This window comes from Halichoerus grypus, chromosome 8, assembly GCF_964656455.1.
Source record: "Halichoerus grypus chromosome 8, mHalGry1.hap1.1, whole genome shotgun sequence".
Lineage (NCBI taxonomy): Eukaryota > Metazoa > Chordata > Mammalia > Carnivora > Phocidae > Halichoerus > Halichoerus grypus.
In genome coordinates, this window is record NC_135719.1 from 65,661,319 (window position 1) to 65,685,754 (window position 24,436).

At 38.2% G+C, this 24,436-nt stretch overlaps 1 long non-coding RNA gene and 1 pseudogene across 1 annotated transcript in view; one reads left to right on the forward strand and one right to left on the reverse strand.

Annotated features, from left to right (window-relative positions):
- Positions 1–24,436, forward strand: part of LOC118532201 (uncharacterized) — a 433,403-nt gene that overhangs the window by 247,016 nt on the left and 161,951 nt on the right. The window lies entirely within an intron of this gene.
- LOC118532155 (E3 ubiquitin-protein ligase ARIH2 pseudogene) lies at positions 233–1,481 on the reverse strand (annotated as a pseudogene).

The window sequence follows — 24,436 nt, forward strand, 5'->3', positions numbered from 1 at the left end:
TCAACAACCATCCAGTGGGAATTAAAAGTCTTAAAAAGACTCTACCCTGGTAGAAACAAAAAGAGAAAAGATGAGAAGAAAACAGAAATTGACTAAGTGTGTGTGGCCAGTGTCTCCCAGAGTGGGGCCCCGGCTGTTGCCTGGGGTCATGAAAGGTCGCCCAGAGGATGAATCCTTCCTAAGGATTCCTCGCAGCCACATCTTCCTCACTCCAGCATGTCCATGTCCCAACCTAGCTGTCATGGAAATCCTTCAGCAGCCTTTTCCTCCACTGCTCTGCTATGTGCATCTGGTTCTCTATGTCCCCTGTTGTCATAGCTGTCTGCACACTCCACTTTCCATGACAGGTTTCGATCTCAGCCTCCAGCTGAGCCTTCTGGTATTCCAACAGCTTCTTCCTGGGTCCGGGCTCCATGTAGTACATATACGGGCACGTGTACTGCAGGGTGTATCAGCACTTGGCCAAGAACATGGCAGCATTCTGTAGGTGCTGTCAGTCATTCCAGGTCCCCAGATTATTCATGCCCCTCTCCTGAATCTTCTCATGAATCCTCTGGTATATCTATGCCTCCAGCTGTAAGCTCTTGTGCTTTTCCCACCTCTCAAAGTAGAACAAGTACTACTTGAGGGCCTCCCTGGCCTGGGCTTCCTGGCTCTGGTTGACAGTGTCAGAGTTCTGCTTGTACCAACTGTACTCATAGTACTTGTTGCTGTGGGTCTTCTAACCTCCTAGACATATCCAGTAGAAGTCATGGTTACGTTTGGAGCATCACATGTGATTGCAGCCTTTGTTCTTCTCAATGCAGGTGTTGCACTTGTGACAGTCTTTAGTGTGAGTATCTATGTAGTTGACTCTTTCAGAGTTATCAGCACATTTTGAGAGTCATTTCTGGATTGTGGCATAGTCTGTGGGGGTGTGATACCTCTGACGACACTTGAAACAGAAGACCTCATTGCATTGATTGGACTGTACTTAGCAAGCTCTGGGCTCCTATACCTAAACAACCAGGGGGCAATCTGCAATAGGGCACAGCTGGAGCTGGTAATGACTCTCCACATAGTCCCTGAAGAGGTAGCCCCTGTATTTGTCTCTCAATTCTTCATCAGGCAGCAATGGAGACACGAAGTTCTCTGGTGTCTGGAGTGGACAGTCCTGAGCTATAAGAAGACTCCCACACCCATGCCATCCAAGTACTGAACGGTGCTGCTCCCAGAAGCTACAACAAAACTGTTGCTGATAAGCCAGAGGAAGTAGGTTTTCCTTCTGCGCAAACTGCATACACACTGCAGTGGTGAGGGGGGTGGGCGGTAGGGACATGTTTTGAGGGTTGGGGTTGAACTTGAGCCTCAGTGAGCAGCTGAGGAGAATCAGACTTGTGTCTGTCCAGTATCTCTGCAACTTGCCAGTAGAAATTAACTAAGTTTAGCAACTAAATGAGATACCAGTGCCATAGGGAGGATGTGCTAATGGCAGTGAGCATCACTGGCCTTTTGGACAGAGGCTAGGCTGGTTGCGTGCTCATTGAGGGCACCCTTGAACTCTTTATAGATCAAGCAGTGAACTGGTACTCATCAGGATCAAAGGCTTCAGCCTCCTGCTGCTCCACATTGCAGGTTACTCCCACTTAAGAGTCCTCTGTGTCCCCCAGGGTCCTCATCCTCTTCTTCCTCACAGTGTGGGTCATAGTCGTCTTCATTGCCCCTGGCTATTCATGTTCACAAATATCCAGCCAAGCTACAGATCAGGGAAGCAGGATTTTTTCAACTCCCCTCAAACTTTACCACTTTCTCAAATGCATTAGTGTTTTTTTGTCTTCTGTAATTCTTGAAGATCTTTCAGGAGGATATCACCCCAAATATTCTATGTCATATAATTTTCATTGGGAACCATGGCCCATGGCCACTGAGCCTAAACAAGCTAAACTGGGTCTGGCTGGGCCAGAGGGATCTGACACAGGCACACTAGTGGGCTGACTCCCAGGCTCCTTCCTCCCACGGAACGGTCTCCACAGCTCAGAAGTGCTCTGTACAAAGTATGTTTTATGTGGTAAGATAGTATAGACACATATAAATGTATGTCTTTTTAAGACTACCTTTTTTTTTACTTTTGTTATGGGATAAAAAGAAAACATCTATTTAGTCAATATGTGCATATGCTCACTCTTTAATTGGTTTAATTTTGTGCATGTTTATGAGGATAAATTTGAACTGAAAAAAAAAAGAGTGTCTATTTCTTTACTGATTCATTGGTAAATTGAGATCCATAGTTTTTTCTAAGTTAATTTCAAAGTTGAAAACTAAATATATGGCTCCAGATGTTACTAAATGTTCAGAAGCATGAAATGAAAGAGAAAAACAAGTTAAAGTTTGAAAAATTAGGATTTATTTGGGATTTTTTTTTAGAAAAGTACTATTTTTGGAATTAGCAGAAAGATAATTATAACTGATATGTTACAATAAGTCACCAGGATGAAAGGTACAGCATAGGGAATATAATCACTGGTATTGTAATAGTGACAGATGGTAGCTACACTTGTGATGAGCATGGAATAATGTATATATAGAGTTGTCGAATTTATTATGTTATACACTTGAAACCAATGTAAGATTGTGTTGCAGTTATACTTCAAAACAAAATACCTGCCATATCACCCTTAGTTTTGGAAAAAATAAGTGAAATAATGTTCTATAGATTGATAAGGATAAGAAAATGTGAAGTTCAAAGCATTTAGTTTTTTTAAAAGTTACTTTTTTATACAAAAGATTTTGACACAAAAAGTGTAAGCTCATAACAAGAAACTATCTGAAAGTTACTTATAATTTGAAGTTTGACAAATGATATAACCTGACCTACCTTATATAATTGAATTTTGTACTTCAGATCTAATTAGTGTGAGCTTCTTACAGATATACTTTCAGTAAATAAAAATTGATTGAATTTAAATTTTTATAAGGGAAAATTGAATGTAAATAAGATTGAAGAAATTCTAATTGGAAATATTCATTGTTCTTGAATTCATTTGTTTGATGATGTCAATTACGAGAACAGAAATTATCATGAATTGGGCTATTATTTGATCTTATTTCATTCTAATTAATGAGAAATAGATACACACCTTTTTAAAGGTAATGAGCCTGCAATAATGCACTCCTCTCCTGTGGCACTGAGTACAGTCATTGTGGATTATAAATTTGGAAGAGAAATACATAAAGCATCAGCCCATGAGAGAGAGGCAAGGACGTTTATTCCCTGAAAATAGTTATGTGCATGGGATGATGTTTAAATTGGGACAATATATGTGTTTGGCTACTTTGTTTAGATCCAAAAATAAATGGAGCTTCCTACTGATTCCCTAGAAGTAATTTTAACAAGAGGAAAAATGTCTGAGAGTAAATTTAATAGCAAAGGAATTAAAACTTTCTGTGCAAAACAGGTAGAGTTTGAAGTTACTCAGATGCTATCTAGATAGTTACCAGGGAGCTTGGATAGATTATTTGAATTGCATAGTTCTTAAGTTCAATGAATGTTGACAATTGTATATTCCTGAGTAACCACCATGCACGCGTCTAAAAAAAATTCCCTTTTGGCCCTTTCCAGTCACTTTCCCACCTCCAGCTGGGGCCAAAACCTTCTGACTTCTATCATGTATTATTAGACCTGTCCTCAAATTTCATGTAAATGAATCATACAGTATGTATTCCTTTGTATTTATTTATATGGCTTCTTTCATTCAAAAAATAGAGTTGTGATTCACCCATATTGTTGAGTACATTAGTAATTTAGTCCTTTTTCTGAATATACCATGATTTGTTTACCTGTATTGCTGCTCATGAACATTTGGGTTGTTGCCAGCTTTTGGCTATTATAAATAAAGCTGCTATGAATATTCACATACAAGCTTTTCTGTGAACATATCTTCTCATTTATCTTGGGGAAATGCCTAAGAGTAGAATTGCTGAACTATAGAGTAAAAATATTTTTGCCTTTGGAAGAAACTATGAAATAGTCTCCAAACCTCTTTGTCTGCTTTTCTATTTATTGGCTACTTTGTTACTAATATTTTTATGATTAAAAAAATTAGTTTATAAGCAAAGTTTACCTTAATACAAAAATTCTATATGACTGGACATGGATCACTGCATATTAAAAACTGGTAAAAAGAATTAGAAGTATATTGTAATGGAAGAATAATGGCATCTTAAAAATGTTCCTATCCTAATGCCTGGAACCTATGAATATGATATGTCACATGACAAAGAGAAATTCAGGTTGCAGTTGGAATTAAGGTGACTGACATGGGAAGATTTTTTCTGGATTATCCACCTAGGACCAATGTCATCATAAGAGTCCTTATAAGTGGAACAGGGAGGCAGAAGAGGGAGAACCAGAAAGATGGCATGAGAAAGATTCACCCCAACTTTGCTGGTTTTGAAGGTGAAAGAATGTAGCTACAAGCCAAGGAGGATAGGCAACCTTTAGACCTAGAGGGAGACTTTTAGCTAGAAAAAGCAAGGAAATTATTTCCTAAAGCTGTCCTAGAGCTCTCAGTGGAAACACTGCCTTACCCACGCTCTGATTTACTGAGAGCAACAGAATTGCAATATAATAAATGTGTGTTGTTTTAAGCCACTAAGTCATGGCAATTTGTAACATCCATAATAAGACACTAATATACCTATGATGAGACCAAATGAATTAAAAACATGATTTTGAAGCTCCAAATTGACAGTAAGGACCCCAAATTGTAATTTTTTGTACTGTTCTGATGTGTTTAAATTAACCTACATGTTTACCATTTTCTTGTCCTTCCATACCTTATTTATGGTGTAAATTTTACTTTACTTGGAGGATATTCTGAATGTCTGCTGGTGGAGAAAATGCAACATTGGGCTTTGTTGAAAATTAGTTTGGCAAATTTAGAATTCTAACTTGACAGTTATTTTCTCTTAACATATTGAAGATACCATTTTTTTTCCTGGCTTCCAATGTTGCCGTGGGGATGTCAGCTGTCAGTTTGATAGTTTTCCTCCAGAGATAACTGATAGTTTCACATTGGCTGCTTATGGGAGTTTCCCATCTGTGTTTCATGTTCTTCAGTTTCTCTATTATATATCTAAGTGAGGATTTGTTTGTTTGTTTTAGTTTATCATACATGGGATTGTAGGGGGCTTTTTGAATGTAGGTATTGGAAATGTCTCAACCGTCATCTCTTTGAATATTGCCTTCCTTCATGTCCGTCTGTCTGTCTTCCTTCCTTCCCTTCCCTTCCTTTCCCTTTCCCTTTCCCTTCCTTCCCTTTCCCTTCCTTTCCTTTCCTTTCCTTTCCTTTCCTTTTCTTCTTTCTTTCTTTCTTTCTTTCTTTCTTTCTTTCTTTTTTCTTTCTTTCTTTCTTTCTTTCTTTCTTTTTTTTCTTTCTTTCTTTCTTTCTTTCTTTCTTTCTTTTTTCTTTCTTTCTTTCTTTCTTTTTTCTTTCTTTCTTTCTTTCTTTTTTCTTTCTTTCTTTCTTTCTTTCTTTCTTTTTTCTTTCTTTCTTTCTTTCTTTCTTTTTCTTTTTTCTTTCTTTCTTTCTTTCTTTCTTTCTTTCTTTCTTTCTTTCTTTTTTCTTTCTTTCTTTCTTTCTTTTTTCTTTCTTTCTTTCTTTCTTTCTTTCTTTCTTTCTTTTTTCTTTCTTTCTTTCTTTCTTTCTTTTTTCTTTCTTTCTTTCTTTCTTTCTTTCTTTCTTTCTTTCTTTCTTTCTTTCTCTTTCAGGCTGGGATTCTAATTACACGTGTACTGAAACTTCTCAGTTGACCATCTGTATATCTTAACTTCACTTTTATATTTTTCTTCTTTTTCTGTCTTACCCTAGTTCTGAAGATTTTCCCCACAACTCAACCTTGAACAAGCTTTTATTGCCTCTCAGTGTTATACAGGAAAATCAGTTATGCTTCATTTTTTGAGCCTCAAAAAATACTTTTCTCTCAAGGCTCTCATTTCAGTTTTGGGTCTCAAGGGTCTCATATGGAAGTCATAAGATGAACATTGGCTTCTTCTTTTGACATTCATGCTTATAGTCAAAATCGTTCCTGAGACAACACATACTACTGACAAAATAGGGCAAATGCTTTAAGTAAAAGTACAAGCATGGAGGGAAAGGATAAAATTTCAGAGTTTTATACTGACATTTCTTTTTTATCAAGTTCCTTTATTTATCAGGTATATGTGTATTGAGTATTTATGTACCAAGTTCTGTTCAGGTACTAGAGATAAAGCTCATCTAGATTTCTTGTTTAATGGAGCTCACAATCTTTGGGCAAGGTGAGAGACTAGATTATAAAACAATATCTATTGATATTTTTCTCCTATTACAAATGAGAACTCAGGTTAGTGAACATGCTGATTGCTTCCTGGCCTTCTGTTTAATGGGGCATGTGTTTTTGCCCTTCTGACTTTGCCTTTGCAATATGTTATTTTTTTAAAAGATTTTATTTATTTATTTGACAGAGAGAGAGATAGCAAGAGCAGGAACATAAGCAGGGGGAGTGGGAGAAGGAGAAGCAGGCTTCCCATTGAGCAGGGAGTCCGATGTGGGGCTCGATCCCAGGACCTGAGCCAAAGGCAGATGCTTAATGAGCCATCCAGGCACCCCTGCAATATGTTCTTTTGAAAAGAATGGGTTCTAGAATTGGACATTCTGAGTGCAAATGTCAGCTCTGACAATTAATAACTGTGGACTTTGGGCAGGTTATATCATACCTCCAAGTGTCTGATTCCTCGTTTATATAATAAGGAGATAATGGTATATTCCTCAGAGAGTGATTAGGAGGATGAAGTGAGTTAATATTGAAAAGTATTCAATAAATATAAACATGTGCAGCCTTTGTCCAAGGAAATAAAGTCCTATCTCACCTATAGTCCAAAGTCACTGCCTGATGTTGTTTCTTCTTATTAAAGAAATTCCTCTCTGTCTAAAACCATCTAAGTCTCTTTTAAGAAGCTGTTGGCCTAGCTCTGAATGACAAGGTATAGGCATTTGCTTTTATAGCCAGTGCTGCAGAGATGGCCTACTAATCCCTACAAATGGTGCAGTTTTTCAAAATGTCTTTTACTTACTTTCAGCAACATTCCTTTGGAAGAAAAGTTATATATCAGCTACCCATATTCTTTTTTTAAAAAAAAAGATTTTATTTATTTATTTGAGAGAGAGAGAGTGAGTGAGAGAGAGCACACATGAGCAGAGGCAGAGGGAGAAGGAAGAGGGAGAAGCAGACTCCCCTGCTGAGCAGGGAGCCTGATGCAGGACTCGATCCCAGGACCCCGAGATCATGACCTGCACTTGAAGGCGAAGCTTAACCAACTGAGCCACCCAGGTGCCCCTCAGCTACCCATATTCTGTCCCCAAATACATAATATGTATTATATAATATGTGGCAAAAAATTGGATTTAAAATTTGATGACATATAATGACACAGTTTTAACACTGGTAACATCCCTTTCTCCAGCTCCTCTTCCCTCCACTCCCTTGAACATCATTTTTGCTTTTTTGTACTCTTTGTGATTAGTTTGAAATTTGGAAAAAAATAATATTTGCTCAACAGATATCCCTTTTGTTTTGGAATGTTATGATGGACATCAATAAGCCAAAGGACCCTTCTGTAAGGAGGAGTGGCATTAGCCAAATATGAGAGAAATGGAGAAACAATAAATATCAACTGAAGACCATGGCTGACTCAAGATTTGTGCTGAGACTTGTGAAGTTGGAATTTCAAAGAAATAGGCATAGAATATAGAGTATCACATCTGCTACTGATGTACACAGTTTTAGTCATGATTTACTAATTATTATGATTTTCTTGGAGAGAAGGCAGCAAGTCTTTAGCATATCATACTTTCATTGCTTTAGGCCCTGTTATGTCACAGTATGGGCATTCCATTAGAATTAAAAGACTGACAAACTTTAATAAAGACTAGAAGTAAGACAAAAAAAAAATAAAGGACCAGATCTGAAGGGGCATTTTACATCCTTATTTTAAGCATGCTTTATATAACCAAAGTAAAAAATAAATACATATGTTTTCAGAAGTTGGCTGGATGTGGGTGGGTGACTGATGGCCTCTAATAGGGTGGGGAGAGTCTTTAATTATCTTTCCTACATCTGTGAGTGACCCCATGTTATATCATTTAGTCATCTTCTCAATAAATATTTATTAAGCAAAAAAAATTAAAAATTAAAAAAATAAGTATGCTTTGTACAAGAAAAAAATAAATTGTTTTTAATAGAGGGGAACAGAGAAGGGACTGCAGAGGGAATAAAATGGAGTTTTATGGTAATATAAGGAAGGAAGAACATAAACGTTGCATCTGCAGCCCAGAAAACTGAGTTGTTGGTAAATAATGTGCAAACTTATAAATTAGAAAAATCGCCCTAGACAATTGCAAGCAATTGGAATAAACGATGATTTCCAGTTGTCAGGGTGGTTTTGTCCAATGTTGACTGGCCAATAAGCACTGAGGCTGCCTTTCATGACAGGGTCTAGGATTCAACCCTTAAGTATGTTTTTGTATTACTTTCCATTTATTTATTTGTTTATTTATTCATCAGGTTGTTACTTATATTCACTTTTTAGGCTAGGGTAAGTTCTTTATGCAGGCCCACTGATCTAAGGAAAAGTATATATATATATATATGTTTTTATCTAGGCCACAGGATATATTTCAACTTCAAAACGAAATACACATGCTTACAGGTGCTCAAACACTAATGTACTAGTGGTGGCTGTCTTCTGCATAGTAAATCTGTCCAAACCTGTTCTTTCTTACGCATATTCCTGGGGCCCATCATGACTGTGGCACTCAACTGAATTCATTCACTCTGTCTTTTGATGCTTTTTGACAGGCCTGAGATCTTGGGTTAGGTTCCCTGGAGGCAGAGACTAAGACAGAATTTGCATGCAGCTAGTTGTTGAGTTGTTGGGGGACACTCTGAAAAGCAATACCCCTGTGGCGGTATTGGAAGCAGGAATTGGCAGGAGAAGTTGAACTGTAATGCAGATGTGACCAAGGCCTCAGCAATTCTTATGAGAGGTCTGAAGCTGGGGCTACTAGCACTTCCCAGCTTAAGTCTCAGCTAAAGTCAAGTGAGCCAAGCATTTGGTATCCTGTATTGAGCCTTGCAGAGAAGGCCTGACACTGGGCGAGGTGGCTGCCTTCAACTAAAGACAAGTAATGGAGTCTCAACTGGGAGGTGTGCGTCTCCACCAGTACCAGCAACTGGGTAACGAAAGCTTCATCTGGAGGCAAGATCAGGTGCCCTCCACAGTTTATTACCATGACCCCAAAAGTCTTCAGTTTCTTATCTTCTAATCTCTTCTGCTCTAAAAGTTTCCACGTCCTTTCTAATTTCCTTCCCTGTGTCCCAGCCTAAAGGACTTCCAGTCTCCTCTGTGAGAGGCTCACTGAGGCTCTACTACATGGGCCACTGCCTTTTAAAATATTTAAGCCGAGAATATTACAAGGAGTCATTGACAATTTTCTACCAGATTTGGGGGTTTCAGTAACTTAAGGGTATGTGGTAAATCTGTGGGAGGATTAGTATTCGAATTTATAGTTCCTGCTTTTTCATTGATAGGTTAAAGTAGAATCTTTTTCTTTTTAGTAGTCTGTCCTCTTTCCAAGTCTGAGAATTGGAAAGAAAACATACAATATATATTCACATTGCAATCAGATTCTTTGTGATTCAGAGATAAGGGAGGCGAGCATTGGTTATGGCAACACAGGAAAATATGTTTTCTGTGTGTTCAAATGCGTTTTTTTTTTTCCCTCCTACCTTCATTAATTTTAAAGTATATATAATGGCCTGCAGACTTTCTGTCCTTGAGGTCAGATAACCAAGTGTTTAGCTGGGGGAAACTATCATTTATTGATTATTAAGCATTCCCATAGACATTAAGTCACTTTTATTTTATTTTTATAAATATTTGTGATATAAAGACTATTAAGTCTGATTTTCTAGGTAAGAAAATTAAAGCCCAGTGGAATAAAATAGACTTCCCAAAGCACATGTGATTCATAATGAGTTCTTACCATCTGAGGACTTTTTCTTTTGTGGTATGAAGGCTGATTTTTTCTTTTCTTCTCACTTTTAATAGACTTTTTTGGGGAAGTTTTAGTTCACAGGAAGACTGAGCAGAAGTTACAGAGAGTTTCTGTATGCCCTGTGCCCACACGTACACGTAACCCCCGTCATTATCAACAGCCCCATCGGAGTGGTACATTTGTTACAACTGATGGATCTATGTGGACACATCAAAATCACCCAAAGTCCAAAGTTCACTTTAAGGTTCACTCTTAGTGTTGTATATTCTGTTTGTTTAGACACATTTATCATTTCATTCACCATTATCATATCATACAAAGTGGCTTCACTGCCCTGAAAGCCTCTGTGCTCCCACCTATTCACCTTTTTCTCCCTCCTAACCTTTGGCAACCACCAATCTTTCTACTGTCTCCATAGTTTTGCCTTTCCAAAATGTCATATAATTGGAGTAATAACTGTATATAGTCTTTACGGATGGGCTTCTTTCACTTAGTGACGTGCATGTAAGTTTCCTGCGTGTCTTTTCCTGGTTTGGTAGCTCATTTCTTTTAGTGCTGGATAATCTTCCTTTGTCTAGATAAGCCACAATTTATCCATTCATCTACTGTAGGACATCTTGGCTGCTTCCAAATTTTGGCAATTAGGAATAAAGCTGCTATTAACATCCATGTGCAGGCTTTTGTGGACATGCGTTTTCAGCTCTTTTGGGTAAATACCAGGGAACAGGATTGCTGGACTGTATGGTAAGAGTTTAGTTTTGTAAGAAGCTGCCAATGGTCTCCCAAAGTGTGGCTGTACCATTTCATCCCCATCAGCAATGAATGAGAGTTCCTGTTGCTCCACATCCTCATCAGCATTTAGTTTTGTCAGTGCTCTGGATTTTGGCTATTCTTGAAGGTTGGATTTTGTGTTGTATTTAAACTAGTTGTGAAGATATACAACCAGATATCCAATTAAGAAACTGATTCTTCAGATGGTTCTATTTGCTTAAATTGTTAACCTTATAGGTTGATGGCAAAAAACTATAAGCCCACTATCTATACCTTGCAAAATTACTTTGAAAGTATTTCTTTGAGAAGATGCGGTGAATGAATAATGTATATTTTTATTTCTTAAATTATACCTCTTTGTGTCAGTTTGGGTTTTCAGAGAAGAATTTATCAAGAAAGATTAGATGCACATGAGAGTTATTGGAAGAAATAATTGTAAAGGATGAAGAAAGAAGGGGTATGGGGAGGCTGGGAGAAACTTCAGTGTATCATCAGGTCTGACATCTGTGAAAGGAGAGAGAAAAGGAAAAAATATTGGGTAAGAGAAGCTTCGGACTGCAATGCTTTCCTTTTTTTAAGATTTTATTTATTTATTTGACAGAGAGCACGCGTGCACATGCACACAAGCAGGGGGAGTGGCAGGCAGAGGGAGAGGGAGAAGCAGGCTTCCCGCTGAGCAGGGAGCCCGATGCGGGACTCCATCCCAGGACCCTGGGATCATGACCTGAGCCAAAGGCAGACGCTTAACCACCTGAGCCACCCAGACCCCAAGGACTACAGTGCTTTCCCGAGAAAGCCTCAACGAGGCTGATGGGGAAACCTAGAACAAAGGTTGTGTGTTAAAAGAGCCCTGCGTTGGGCAGAAATGTCCCAGCTCTGCTGTGTCTGCTGGACTCAGTCTCTAACAGGGAGTAGCCCAGCAGAAGCATGGCCCCAGTGCAATTGCTACAGTAGAGCCAAAGGTGCAGGAGGGGGAGGCTGCCTGCCAGTCGTCTCAGTAGCAGGGGCTTGAAGAGAGGTCTGGGTGTACATCTAGGCCTGCCAGGCTCTGCTTTCCTCTCCCCTTTCCACTGGATTTCTTAGTTTTCCATTCTTAAAATTTTAATTTCCTATTCCTATGTGGTTGCCTACATTCATATATAATATACCCTGAATAAACACAAAAGTTAAAAAACGTTTTAAAAAAGGAGACTTACTATAATCCTTTCTTCCTTTAGACAAAATACTCAAAGCTGTACTTCCAAACCTTCTGTAGATATTCTTTACTTTTGTCTGTTTCCTTCACAGCTGATCATATTCTACTTCATGTTTATTTAGTCGGAATGAGGCTAAAACACTCACCATTTCAGTAGAGCTGTAATGATTTTTATCTTGGCTTTAATTTTATTGTGTTTTTTTGTTTGTTTGTTTCAGACCACATTCTTTGTCTTTATTATGAGCACTTTAATTTTTCAGTTTCCTATTAATTCTCATAAAATTATATAGGGGAAAAGCAGTAAAATATTCAAATAATTTCAAAAACCCTGCTCTACCAAAAACAGTAATATTAATATCCAAGTTTAACTGCTGGCTGGCAGTAAACATCACCATAAGATTCTTAAAATGTTCATTCAATGATTGATGAACAAAAAGTCTACATTTAGAACACAAAATGGCATTTAGGGACATTTTGAACATCATTTGTAACTATTTGTCTTAGGTCTGGCTCCCTTAAAAGCAAAGCTTAAGACATGAATCTTATGTAAATGACTTATTTAGAAAGTGCTCTTAGGAGAAGCCTCAAATAAAATGAGGAAATTAGGACAGGGCAGGAGAGAAGCTAGGTAAAGATATGATTTCAAGTGACATCTAGCTTCAGCTTTATACCACATAAATGTTGCATTGTAGAGTTTGCCTGCTTTGTGGTGACAAGGTGGTGGAGATTTTGTTAGCAGGACCTCCCACCTACTCGCATACTCATACCACTCAGTCATTGGTTACAGGCTGCCTCTGGGTGAAGCAGATCGAGTAATCATCCTAGGACAATTTTCTGTAGATAAATGAAGGTGTGATCGGTTAGCAGAAAAACCCATACTAGCAGTAAAATGGATGGGGTGGGGTAGAATAGCATTCCTCTTGAGAGAGTCACTCCCAGAAAGCTTTCCTCTATTGATGTTGACTGTTGTTAGATGGTGGAAACAAGGAAATAGTACCACACCAAAATTTGCCTATTAACCTCTGTCTTCTCATTTACTAACTCTTAGGCACCTAATTCCTTGCATCCCCAGCATGAAAGACTTAAGTTATCTCTTTTGGAGAGATACACGGTTGTTGAGCATTTTAAGTCATTCGCTTCATATTACATATACACACACACACACATACACATTTGGGGCAATTGAAAGTATAAAATGCACACTCATTTCATTCATGAAATAGTTTGATCAACTGAAGTTAGCACACCAGGTTCTAAGTTACAAAGCTAGGAAAAGAATCTTAAGACATTAAGTTGAGATTAAGTATGCTTTTTATATCACTTATGTTTCTTGGAAGAATCATGTAAATTTACAGTCACATGTACACTTGCCTCAAATGCCAAAGTAAGACATCTTCTAGTGAGGCAGTTACTCAGCATGGGGATCAGAGACAGAGAAAGAAAATGGATACAAAACTCAGAAGGTTTGTTCTCTGACTGGATTTTCTCTTTCACATGAGGAGAACAAAAGTGGGTAGAATCAATGGCTTTGGTCATAGGTTGGAAGTGAATGTTTTAGATAGTGTGTGTCACTGAATCAACAGTTGTTATCTTCTGATTCCTTCCTTTTAACATTTGAAATTTAAAAGGGTTATAGGGAAATCTTTTCAAATGATTTTTAGCCAGAATACTTCCATTTCAGTTCTCCCAAATAGTATATTCAGGTGCTGCTCTCTTCATGAGCTCTTTATGTGGGAAAAGGAGACTAGTTTTAGGACCTAGTCGGTGTTAAAGTAAGTTGATCTATTACCTACCCCTGAGGAAATTCCTATAGGGCTATCTTGCTCTGGGCTGCCCACGTGTCTCGTGTCTCATTTGTACCTAAAAACAAGAAGTGTCATTTTTTTCCTATTCAAGATGTCACAAACCCAATTTTCTTTTGCTAAGGATCACAGTTATTAGTCTCTGAAGGTGCTAGCGCTTGAGGCCAAGTCTGAGGTGATTAAAATGCCTCAGCACTTTGAGGATTGGTGCCCTTCCATCACTTCTCATCTCCAGCTGCTTCCCTGTCTGACTCTCCTTCTGTCTCTAATTATGATCCATCATTATCCATTTTAAGGTCTGTGTAAGTCATGTGAATCAAGGAAAATTGAGAACCTTAGGAAAATAACATTTCTATAGCCATGCACCATGGGTAAAGAGATGGAAACACTGATTCAATCCCATTTAGGTCTCCAATTTTATAAATACACTTACTTTGCCTTTCAAATTCCTTCTGTTCTCACTAATGGCTCTCTGTTACTCTTTTTCCTTCTCCCTCTTCTCTTTTCTCTCTCTCTCTTTCCCTCTCTCTCTCTCACACACACATACGCATACACACATGCATACCATCCATTGGCCTAGATGAGCTATAAAGGCCTCATGTCAGCAGAGGTTTTGGGTTTAGTGTCATTACAACCATAACGCTGCAGAGGTAATTTGGCACCTGGTAATTAGCTGGATTTACATAATATACAGCTTCCTGGCTAACCCCAACATGTACTGTCTTTGTTGCACACAACTGAACCAAAGAGGTTTACTTTATAGTTTCACTCAGCAAGATAATGATCTCATGCATCCCAGTGCTTCTAAGGAGCCTCAAATCAGAAACGTGTAGAAATGGGACCCATGGAGTTATAATCCCAGCAAAGTATCTGGATTTTCAGTATTTCCTTCATTCTGAATTTGGTGGAGAGTGAGATAAAGAGTAGGGAAAAAAGAAAGAACTATGACTATGATAGATTTTTGACATTTTCACCCCCTTCTGGTGGATTTTCATGATTTAAAATCATCTCTTTGGTGTAGTCTACACCCACAGGTAGGTAAGTCAGCCATCAGCTTTATGGAAATGAGTACTTGAATTCATCAAGCTCAGTTCTGCAACATGCAATGAAAAGGGCAGAAGTAAAAACAAACAAAACAACAACAACAAAAAAAAAAGAAAAGAAAAGAAAGGGCAGTAGTAGCCTATAAACCAGAGACTGAAGAGCCTGGTGTATTTCAGAAACAATACCCTGCAAAAGAGATAATTGGAGAGGTGCAGTCATATAAGGCTATAGGTAGGCAAGCAATGTGCCCAAAATAGGACAGCTGCTCAATCAGGATGTGTCAGGGAATAGAGTTCAGCGAAGCCTGTGCGTCTGATTACCACCCAGACATGCTCCTGCATTATCATCAACACCACCTACATAGGAGGACTTTGAGACCAATTCTTGAGAGGAAGTACCTTTTAGAAGCAGCTCTTCCTCTTTCTTTATTTGCTACTTTTGTCAGCTGTGGACTTATATTCATATACTCTTTGAGCCACATCAGAGGACTGAAATCTGCCTTAATAGGAAGCATATAGAATCTCCTAGGTGAGATGCTCTTTTTAAATGACTTAAAGGGAAATAGTCATAATGTAAAACCAATAGTTACAGGAACAGAAAGAAAACCCAGTTTGGGTAGGTTGCAAATAGAAGTGACCAAGAACACTAAATGCTGGGGAAAAAAAGTGTTATGAAAAAATGTTAGTAATCAAGGCTTGAAAAGACAGATAAACAAAGATTTTAACTGAGCTCATCTGACTGAGACACTAAATAAATGAATATATAAAAATTTAAAATATATATATTGCATCTATTCTGCATGGACTTTCTCCCTCATTTTTTACTAAAGAGAAAGCAAATTCCACTTTAAAATGGCTGCTGGCATGAGCCACACTTGGGTAGCTATGATAGAGAAGAATATTTAGCAGTATGGACTTAAGGATAGAACCTTCAGATAAGAAATCCTTCCCACTCCTACTTCCCAGGGGCTGCTGGGTTATGAACAGAAAAGAAAAGAAGAAAAAAGGACAGCAATGATTCTTGGTCTACAAACTGTTAATCCATTGTTTATACTTCACCTATCCACATGATTTTATAATTGGCAGCCAAATTAACAGAAACAGAAGTGGGCAGGGAATTAGGTGGGCACGGTTAAGTTTTGCCAACAGAGATAATGGCTGGAAATGTCTGAAGATGATAATTCTGTTTCTGTTATGTGGGAGGTAGAGGCCTTGAAGAGACACAATGGACACTGCTTTTATGCCAGTAATCCCTGTACTTTCTGGAATTGTCTCTACTTCATAAACAGAACATAAAATAACATCTGCTGCACTTTTCTTTTACTTATCACTTGCAGCGATTCAGAAATCAAATATTAAAATATGAAAATTACATGGTTTTCTAATGCATTTACCTCATGTAGAGGAGTGAAATAATCAGAAATAATCAGTGCTAATCCATTTCTTCAATCTAGCATTCTGACTCAGCTGTCCCATTTCTTTTTTTTTCCCTCCCTTCCAAATCAAAATCACACACACACACATACAAATCCATTTTTACCTTGAATAACATAAACAGTAATCATCACCCACCACTATTACAGAAGATTAGCAGTACCATTAAGGGACATAATCTGCACTGTACTTTTATTCATCAAGCAGCATTTATGTGAAGAAAATTTAGATGGATAATTCCACAGCCTGGAAATTAGAAAGAATGAGCCTACTGAAACAAAGCTGCAAAACAGGTAGCAGCCTGTTTTTGTGATTACCATCAAATACATAATCCTGAGTAGGGAGGCTTTGGGACTGACCTCTGGAAAGAGTTGCCCTTTGGGAGTTCTGCTTCTTCACGCATCAGTATTGCTATGCATGGTCTGATATCCATCTGCCTCCCCTCTTGAAGCTACACATGGGGACTAGTACCTGCCTCACTTGGAGAGATGTAGAGTCTCCTAAATGAATTGAAGGGGTGCATAAGTTATAAGGTCCTCCTCATTGCTGTTAGATGGTATTTGGATTCCTTGTTTTGTTGCACTCACTTCTTTCATTTACATATTACTGATTCTCATTATTTATATTTTGAATCACACAGGTGTGGTGGTTAAAACTATGGGAAAGGATGATATTACTAAGGGAGAAATTATGAAAAGATAAAAAATAATGACTGAGTAAACAACCTAGAGAACGCCTGTATTTGGAGTGTGATGAGGAAAAGAAAGATAGCAAAATGACAGAAGGAATGCCCAAAGGTGGAGACATCAAATTGTACACTCATTGATTGATGATTCAGTCATTTAATGAAAGATTTTGAGCTCATTCAATGTGCCAAGCACTGGTGTGAAAGCTAGGTGTATAAAAGTGAAATAAATTAGACATGCCACTACTCTCATGGCACTTACAGGGGTTTTGTGTGTGTGTGTGTGTGTGTGTGTGTGTGTGTGTGTGTGTGTGTTTATTATTATGTTATGTTAATCACCATACATCACATCATTAGTTTTTGATGTAGTGTTCCATGATTCATTGTTTGTGTGTAACACCCAGTGCTCCATGTAGTATGTGCCCTCTTTAATACCCATCACCAGGCTAGCCCATCCCCCCACCCCCCTCCCCTCCCCTCTAGAACCCTCAGTTTGTTTCTCAGAGTCCATAGTCTCTCATGGTTCTTCTCCCCCTCCGATTTCCCCCACTTCATTCTTCCCTTCCTGCTATCTTCTTCTTTTTTTTTTTTTTTTTAACATATAATGTATTATTTGTTTCAGAGGTACAGGTCTGTGATTCAACAGTCTTACACAATTCACAGTGCTTACCATAGCACATACCCTCCCTAATGTCTATCACCCAGCCACCCCATCCCTCCCACCCCCCACCACTCCAGCAACCCTCAGTTTGTTTCCTGAGATTAAGAATTCCTCATATCAGTGAGATCATATGATACATGTCTTTCTCTGATTGACTTATTTCGCTCAGCATAATACCCTCCAGTTCCATCCACGTCGTTGCAAATGGCAAGATCTCATTCCTTTTGATGGCTGCATAATATTCCATTGTGTATATATGCCACATCTTCTTTATCCATTCATCTGCCGATGGACATCTTGGCTCTTTCCATAGTTTGGCTATTGTGGACATTGCTGCTATAAACATTGGGGTGCACGTACCCCTTCAGATTACTACATTTGTATCTTTGGGGTAAATACCCAGTAGTGCAATTGCTGGATCATACGGTGGCTCTATTTTCAACTTTTTGAGGAACCTCCATACTGTTTTCCAGAGTGGCTGCACCAGCTTGCATTCCTACCAACAGTGTAAGAGGGTTCCCCTTTCTCCGCATCCTCACCAACATCTGTCATTTCCTGACTTGTTAATTTTAGCCATTCTGACTGGTGTGAGGTGATATCTCATTGAGGTTTTGATTTGGATTTCCCTGATGCCGAGTGATGTTGAGCACTTTTTCATGTGTCTGTTGGGCATTTGGATGTCTTCTTTGGAAAAATGTCTGTTCATGCCTTCTGCCCATTTCTTGATTGGATCATTTGTTTTTTGGGTGTTGAGTTTCAGAAGTTCTTTATAGATTTTGGATACTAGCCCTTTATCTGATATGTCATTTGCAAATATCTTCTCCCATTCTGTCGGTTGTCTTTTGGTTTTGTTGACTGTTTCTTTTGCAGGGTTTTTTTTTTAATATTTTATTTATTTAAGAGAGAGAGAGAGAATGGAGGAGAAACAGAGGTAGAGGGACAAGCAGACTCCACACTGAGTGTGGAGCATGGTGTGGGGCTCCATCGTACAACCCTGAGATCATGACCTGAGCCAAAACCAAGAGTCACAGGCTTAACCAGCTGAGCCACCCAGGTGCCCCAGAATTTATAGTTTAGTACAGGAGACAGATATTAATCAAATAACCTGACAAATATATATAAAGTTAGAGCTGTGGTAATTTCTCTGAAGGAAAGGAATGGCATTCTCTAAGAGTGTTTAATGGAGGCAAATGATCTAATCAGGGACCCCAGGGAAGAATATCCTGGGAAACTAAAAGAAGATAAATAGGAAAATATAAGAAGATAAAATAGGAACAAACATGGCTAAAAGGTGGGGGGTGGGGAGGGAGAGGTTGTGCAGAGGGACTCCACTTACCCCGGGGGCCATTGGCGAGAATAGAATTATAAATGAACCTAAAGAGAGCTGGTGTGCTTGGAGCTCAGAAAGCAAAAGGAAGCCTGCTGGCTAGGAAGCAGGAGCGGTGAGGGAAGAGTCAGATTGTATTTGGCCAGGCCAGCCACATTAGGGATGTTGTTCCTTATTCTAAGAGCAAAGGGAAGGCATTGGTGGGTTTCATGCCTGAGTGGTATAATCACATTTGTATTTTGAAAAGAAAATTCTAGCCTAAGTGTAATACAAGGATGAGATTGGGGAAAGAGTGGCTATAAGATTACTAATTAGGAATCATTTCTGTAGTCTTGGTATGAGGTTATAAAAACTAGGATTAGATGCACAGCAGTGCATGTGAGTAGAGGAAAGTAGACTACAGAGATTTTGTAGGAGGTAAGATCAATAGATTTGGTCATGAAGGATATATAGGTTAAATCAACAGATTTGGCAATGAAAGATAGATATAGATGTATAGATATTCATTTGGATACTATTCTGTTGGTAAGGAGCAGGAGAAGTTTTTAGGAAGTAGGGCATTGGCACTACTGTCCAATATTTAACAAATTAAGGACAGGGAACTATTGGGTTTTCCAGTTAAGATGTTACTAATGACTTTGAAAATAACAATTTTAGTGGATTGGTGGTAGTAAAAGCCACATTACAAGGGTTTAAAGAAAATAAATTAAAAGCAATGAGTATAGATTCCTTTTAACTATATTAATATACTCAAAATTTTATTAAATAAATATAACAAACTTTTAGTTGCAATAGATGCACAAATATCACACAATCACTGCCCTGTAGTTTATCAGCTGAAAAGAGTAGTCAGTGTTTATTGAGCTCTTACTATATGACAGTTAAGATTATTTCAGTTTATGAGATAAATATTTTTACTTTTCATCTTTTTACAGTGGATAAAATGCAAAAGAGGAAAAGTAACATTATCAGGCTCATTCAGCTAGTCAGCCCAAGACTGAATATGAATTCAGAGTCTAGCATCTGAACTCATTATCTTAAAAACTTTGTTTTGCTAGAACCCAGAAGAGGAGACAGGCTTGCACAATGATGGTCCTAATAGAATTATAGACAGAAAGCTAGAGGTGTGGCAAGGAGGCAGGGACCTGTGCTGGCTAGTGGGTAATCCGGACTTGTCAGATGACATTTGGATTAAGCAGATAGAAGCTGAAGGGGTAGCAGGGTCAAAGATTTTTGGTTTTGTTTTATGACAGAGGAGATTTGCAGCTTGGCAAGACTAAGTGGTACAGAGCACCGTCTCTGGAGTGAAATAGATTTGACTTTAAATACCAACAATGCAGGGGCGCCTGGGTGGCTCAGTTGTTAAGCGTCTGCCTCCAGCTCAGGTCATGATCCCGGGGTCCTGGGATCAAGCCCCGCATCGGGCTCCCTGCTTTGCGGGAAGCCTCCTTCTCCCTCTCCCACTCCCCCTGCTTGTGTTCCCTCTCTCGCTGTGTCTCTCTCTGTCAAATAAATAAATAAAATCTTTAAAAAAATAAATAAATAAATACCAACAGTGCAGCATATTAGCAGTGTAACCTTGTCCAAGTTACCTAAACTCCTGGATTCTCTGATTTTTGATCTGCAAAATGAATTAGAAATGGTATTTCATGGCACTGATGTGATGGTTTGTAATTTTGAAGGATACTGAAAGAAGGAAACGTACATAAGTTGTTTAGTCCAAACATGTACTCAATAAATCTTAGTTCTCTCTCTTTATTTATTATCATCACTTTTTGCTTCTCCCACCCCATTACATGTGTTTAATACAAAAAGAAGAAGTATGAGGTGATATAAGCAAATTGGGTTAGCCAATAGAGAAAAGTCAGGAGTGGATGGGATCACGGGGTCAAGAGATTAGCTTTAGTAGAGGGGGAAGGACAACTTTTCTTCTGATATCAGTGATGGTACAGAGGACACTTGGGAAGTAGAATTTTTTTCTAAATTTTATTTATTTATTTATTTATTTATTTATTTATTTACTTGAGGGAGAGAGAAAGAGAGGGAGAGAGCATGAGCGGGGGAGGACAGAGGGATAGAGAATCTGAAGCAGACTCCTGCTCAGTGCAGAGCCCCAGGCAGGACTTGATCCCAAGACTGGAAGATCACCACCTGAGCTGAAACCAAGAGTCAGAACGCTTACCTGACTGAGCCACCCAGGCGCCCTGGGAAGTAGATTTCTGTCGTCTACCCTGTCCCTCCCCTTTGTTTCCCTTTCCCACGCCCCAGCCAAAGAGACTACTTTAGGTACTAGAAAGCTATACTTGTTAATTTGACTTTCTGGCTGTAGACCTAATTCTTTGAAAGAAGAATTCTTTGATAGGAGAAGGATCCCTGTTTACTGCGGAGTCAGGCTATTTAAGAAATATATTTGTGCCTTAACTCGGTATTTGTATGCTGTGAATTTGTGGATATAGAGAGGAAGTTAAAGGATAACAGCTATATAAAATATCTGAATTCTCAGAGAGAGCTTAGCTTCCTTCAGTTACTTAACTGTATTTTTTACCTTGCAGAGGAATTCTGGCTTTAGGTAAAACCAAGCATGATATTCTTATGAAGCTAACATAAGAAAAAAAAGGGGGCGGGCAAGAAAAGAGGAAAATCCAGAGCTACTTGTCTTGTGACCATTATCATCTTCTGATTGTTGTGACCCTTTAACTCCTGGTTCTGCACAGACACTATATATTAGCTGGCTTACTCTCGGGTCTAGGAGGAACCAGAGGCCTCATGAGACTTAACACTCTGCCCTAGCAGATGCTGGGGAATGAGACTTGACCACACTTGTTTTAAAAGTTGTCATTAGGGAAAAGTAGCAGAAAATTCACTCTGAGGATCTTTTATGTATAACAAAGATTTATTTTATTCTAATTTTAGCAAAGTATTTTTCTTTTGGTTTGTTTTTATGTCTGCAGTTGATAAAAGAAAAAACTCAGGTTCTCCTTTCTTCTTTAAACCTACAATTATGCTCAATTACCTGGTTTAGTTTCCTTTCCTTATAAATTTTGATCTAAAATCTTCATACTGGAGTAAAATATCCTTAGGCTACTTTTCTAAACTACCTGAAGTGGTTTAACCCATCAATCTAGTTCCCTTACCACAGGTAGTAACTCAAGGTTTCATGCCTAATTGAAAATTTCAGCACAGGGACTACCAAAGGTCAGACCATAAAATAGATACTTTGTCTTCCATATTTCCAGCAGAGGCTTTTGTGCTCTTCTTTTTACCACTCTTTGTTCCATCCCTCCCAGAAACCAGAGTGTTCACACACTTCCCATCACCAAACCCTTCAGGTTTCTCCTGTCATGAAAAAAAAAAAAATTTGCCCTTGACAAAGCAGTGATTTTGAGAATTTGAAAAAACTAAAACCTATTTCAATACCAAATATCAACAACAGACTCCAAAATATATTCAAGTCAATGAAAGAGATGAACCTAGAACTATTATCTTAAAGGAGAAAATAAAATTATCTGATTTCTAGATGAGATGGATTTCTTAGCTCTGAAGCAAAAAGAAGAATCACATAGGAGAAGACTGGCCAGTTCAAAGTCTATTTGAAGTATACTTGGAATGCAAAACTTCACTAAAGTGAAAAATAGTAAAACGAGTTAAAATGCTTGTGTCAAGTACAGCAGACAAAAAGTTGTTGGTCTTTGTGTGCAAATGGTGTTCAAACCCAAAACCAAAACAAATAACAAAGAAAAATATTCACCATATAAGCAACGATCCAAGTGTGTAGATAAAGCACTTATACTAGAAAAAATACAAATAGAAAACAAATATGTGAGGAAAATATTTTCATCCTTCAGCATAGTAGGAATGTTATAGTAATAATGTTGACAGTGTTTTGGTATGACTTTTAACTTACACCCAAGTGAGAGTTCTGTTAACTGATACAACCTACTTGGAAAATAATGCAACATAAAGATACTCGGACCCTTTGACCCAGTCATCTTTCTTCTGGGAATTTTCCTAAAGAAATAGTTCAACAGAGGCAAAGTCCAAATGAATAAAAATGTTTATTGCATTATTATATAAAACAAAACAGAAACAAACAAAAACAACAAAACCTACTAAAAACTACCAAAATATTCTGCAATAAAAGAATGGTTTATTAATTGTAGAACATCAGCGGGAGATAACTTAATGAGCCATCACAATGATAATTACAAAAGCTATGTAACTACAAAGAAACAAATTCTAGTAGAAACACAATTCTCCTCATTATATACCATTATTATTTTCTGAGAATCTGGAATTTATTCTGGGGAAGGCAGGTTGTACTGAGCACGTGGATTTTTTTTTGTAGGCTAATGGGGTAACAAAGACTGAGAAGACCTGAATGTTCTGTACAATTGAGGAGAACACCAGAGTTTGCAGGGAAACTCAAAAGTTGCAGATTATTGACAAAAATGAGAGCTGCACTGGGGTGAGACCAATGCAGAGAAATGCCTATAAGGAATAGGATTGCCAGGAAGGGATTTCAGAGAATATAAATACCCAATTTGTATTTTTAGATTGTTTGCTATTGGTGCGTAGTGTAAGCCTGTCTTTGTCTCCCTATCAATACTGTTAGAAAAGTTTACATTGCTCCCTAGTAATTTTTGTGGTAAATTCTTCAGGAGAACTTCAGAAAAGCTCCACAGCTGGATTAACAAGGCATGGCTAAGACAGGAAGTCTGAAGCTCTCCCAGGCTTTAATACTGTGATGGTGTTAGCTAACCTAAACCTCTTGGGTTTCAGCTTCCTCATCTATAAAATGCGGATAGCAATATATCTACTTTCAAAGGATGACCGTGAGGATTAAATGAGTTAATATATATAAAGCACTTAGAACAGCATCTGGCACATGGTAAGCTCTAGATGCACATTTGTTATTATCAGTCATCATCATCATCGTCATCATCATCATCATCATCATCATCACAGCACAGGGCAGAGGCAGTTCATGAGGATTCAGGATCTAGGTGACAGATGTTGTAATTAGGGCTGTGGGCCTATAAAAGTTTTTGTTTTTTTTTCAATTTGGGTCAATATTTCTGTTGCATTGACTAAAAATTTTAAAACCAAGGAAAGACAATTTAGTGATAGCCTAAGTATTTAGTCCTCACTTAGAGATGTTTAATCAGTGATCATTTAGAGCAAAGGAGAAAAATTACCAAAGTTGAACAATTAAATAATGAGAGGCAGTGAGGTAGGAAAAAAATGTCTGATTATAAAGGCAGTCACAATAGGCATGGAAGAGCAGGGTAATGTATCTATGACACGTTAAATGTTAATTTAATTGATTCTGATTATGGAAGAGAAAGCTACCAGAAATCTGATCATTCAGAGAGCTGATTTGTGATGCTAGAATGTCAACCTGAAATATTTGCTGGAATTATAAGAAAATGCCTAAAGGCACTC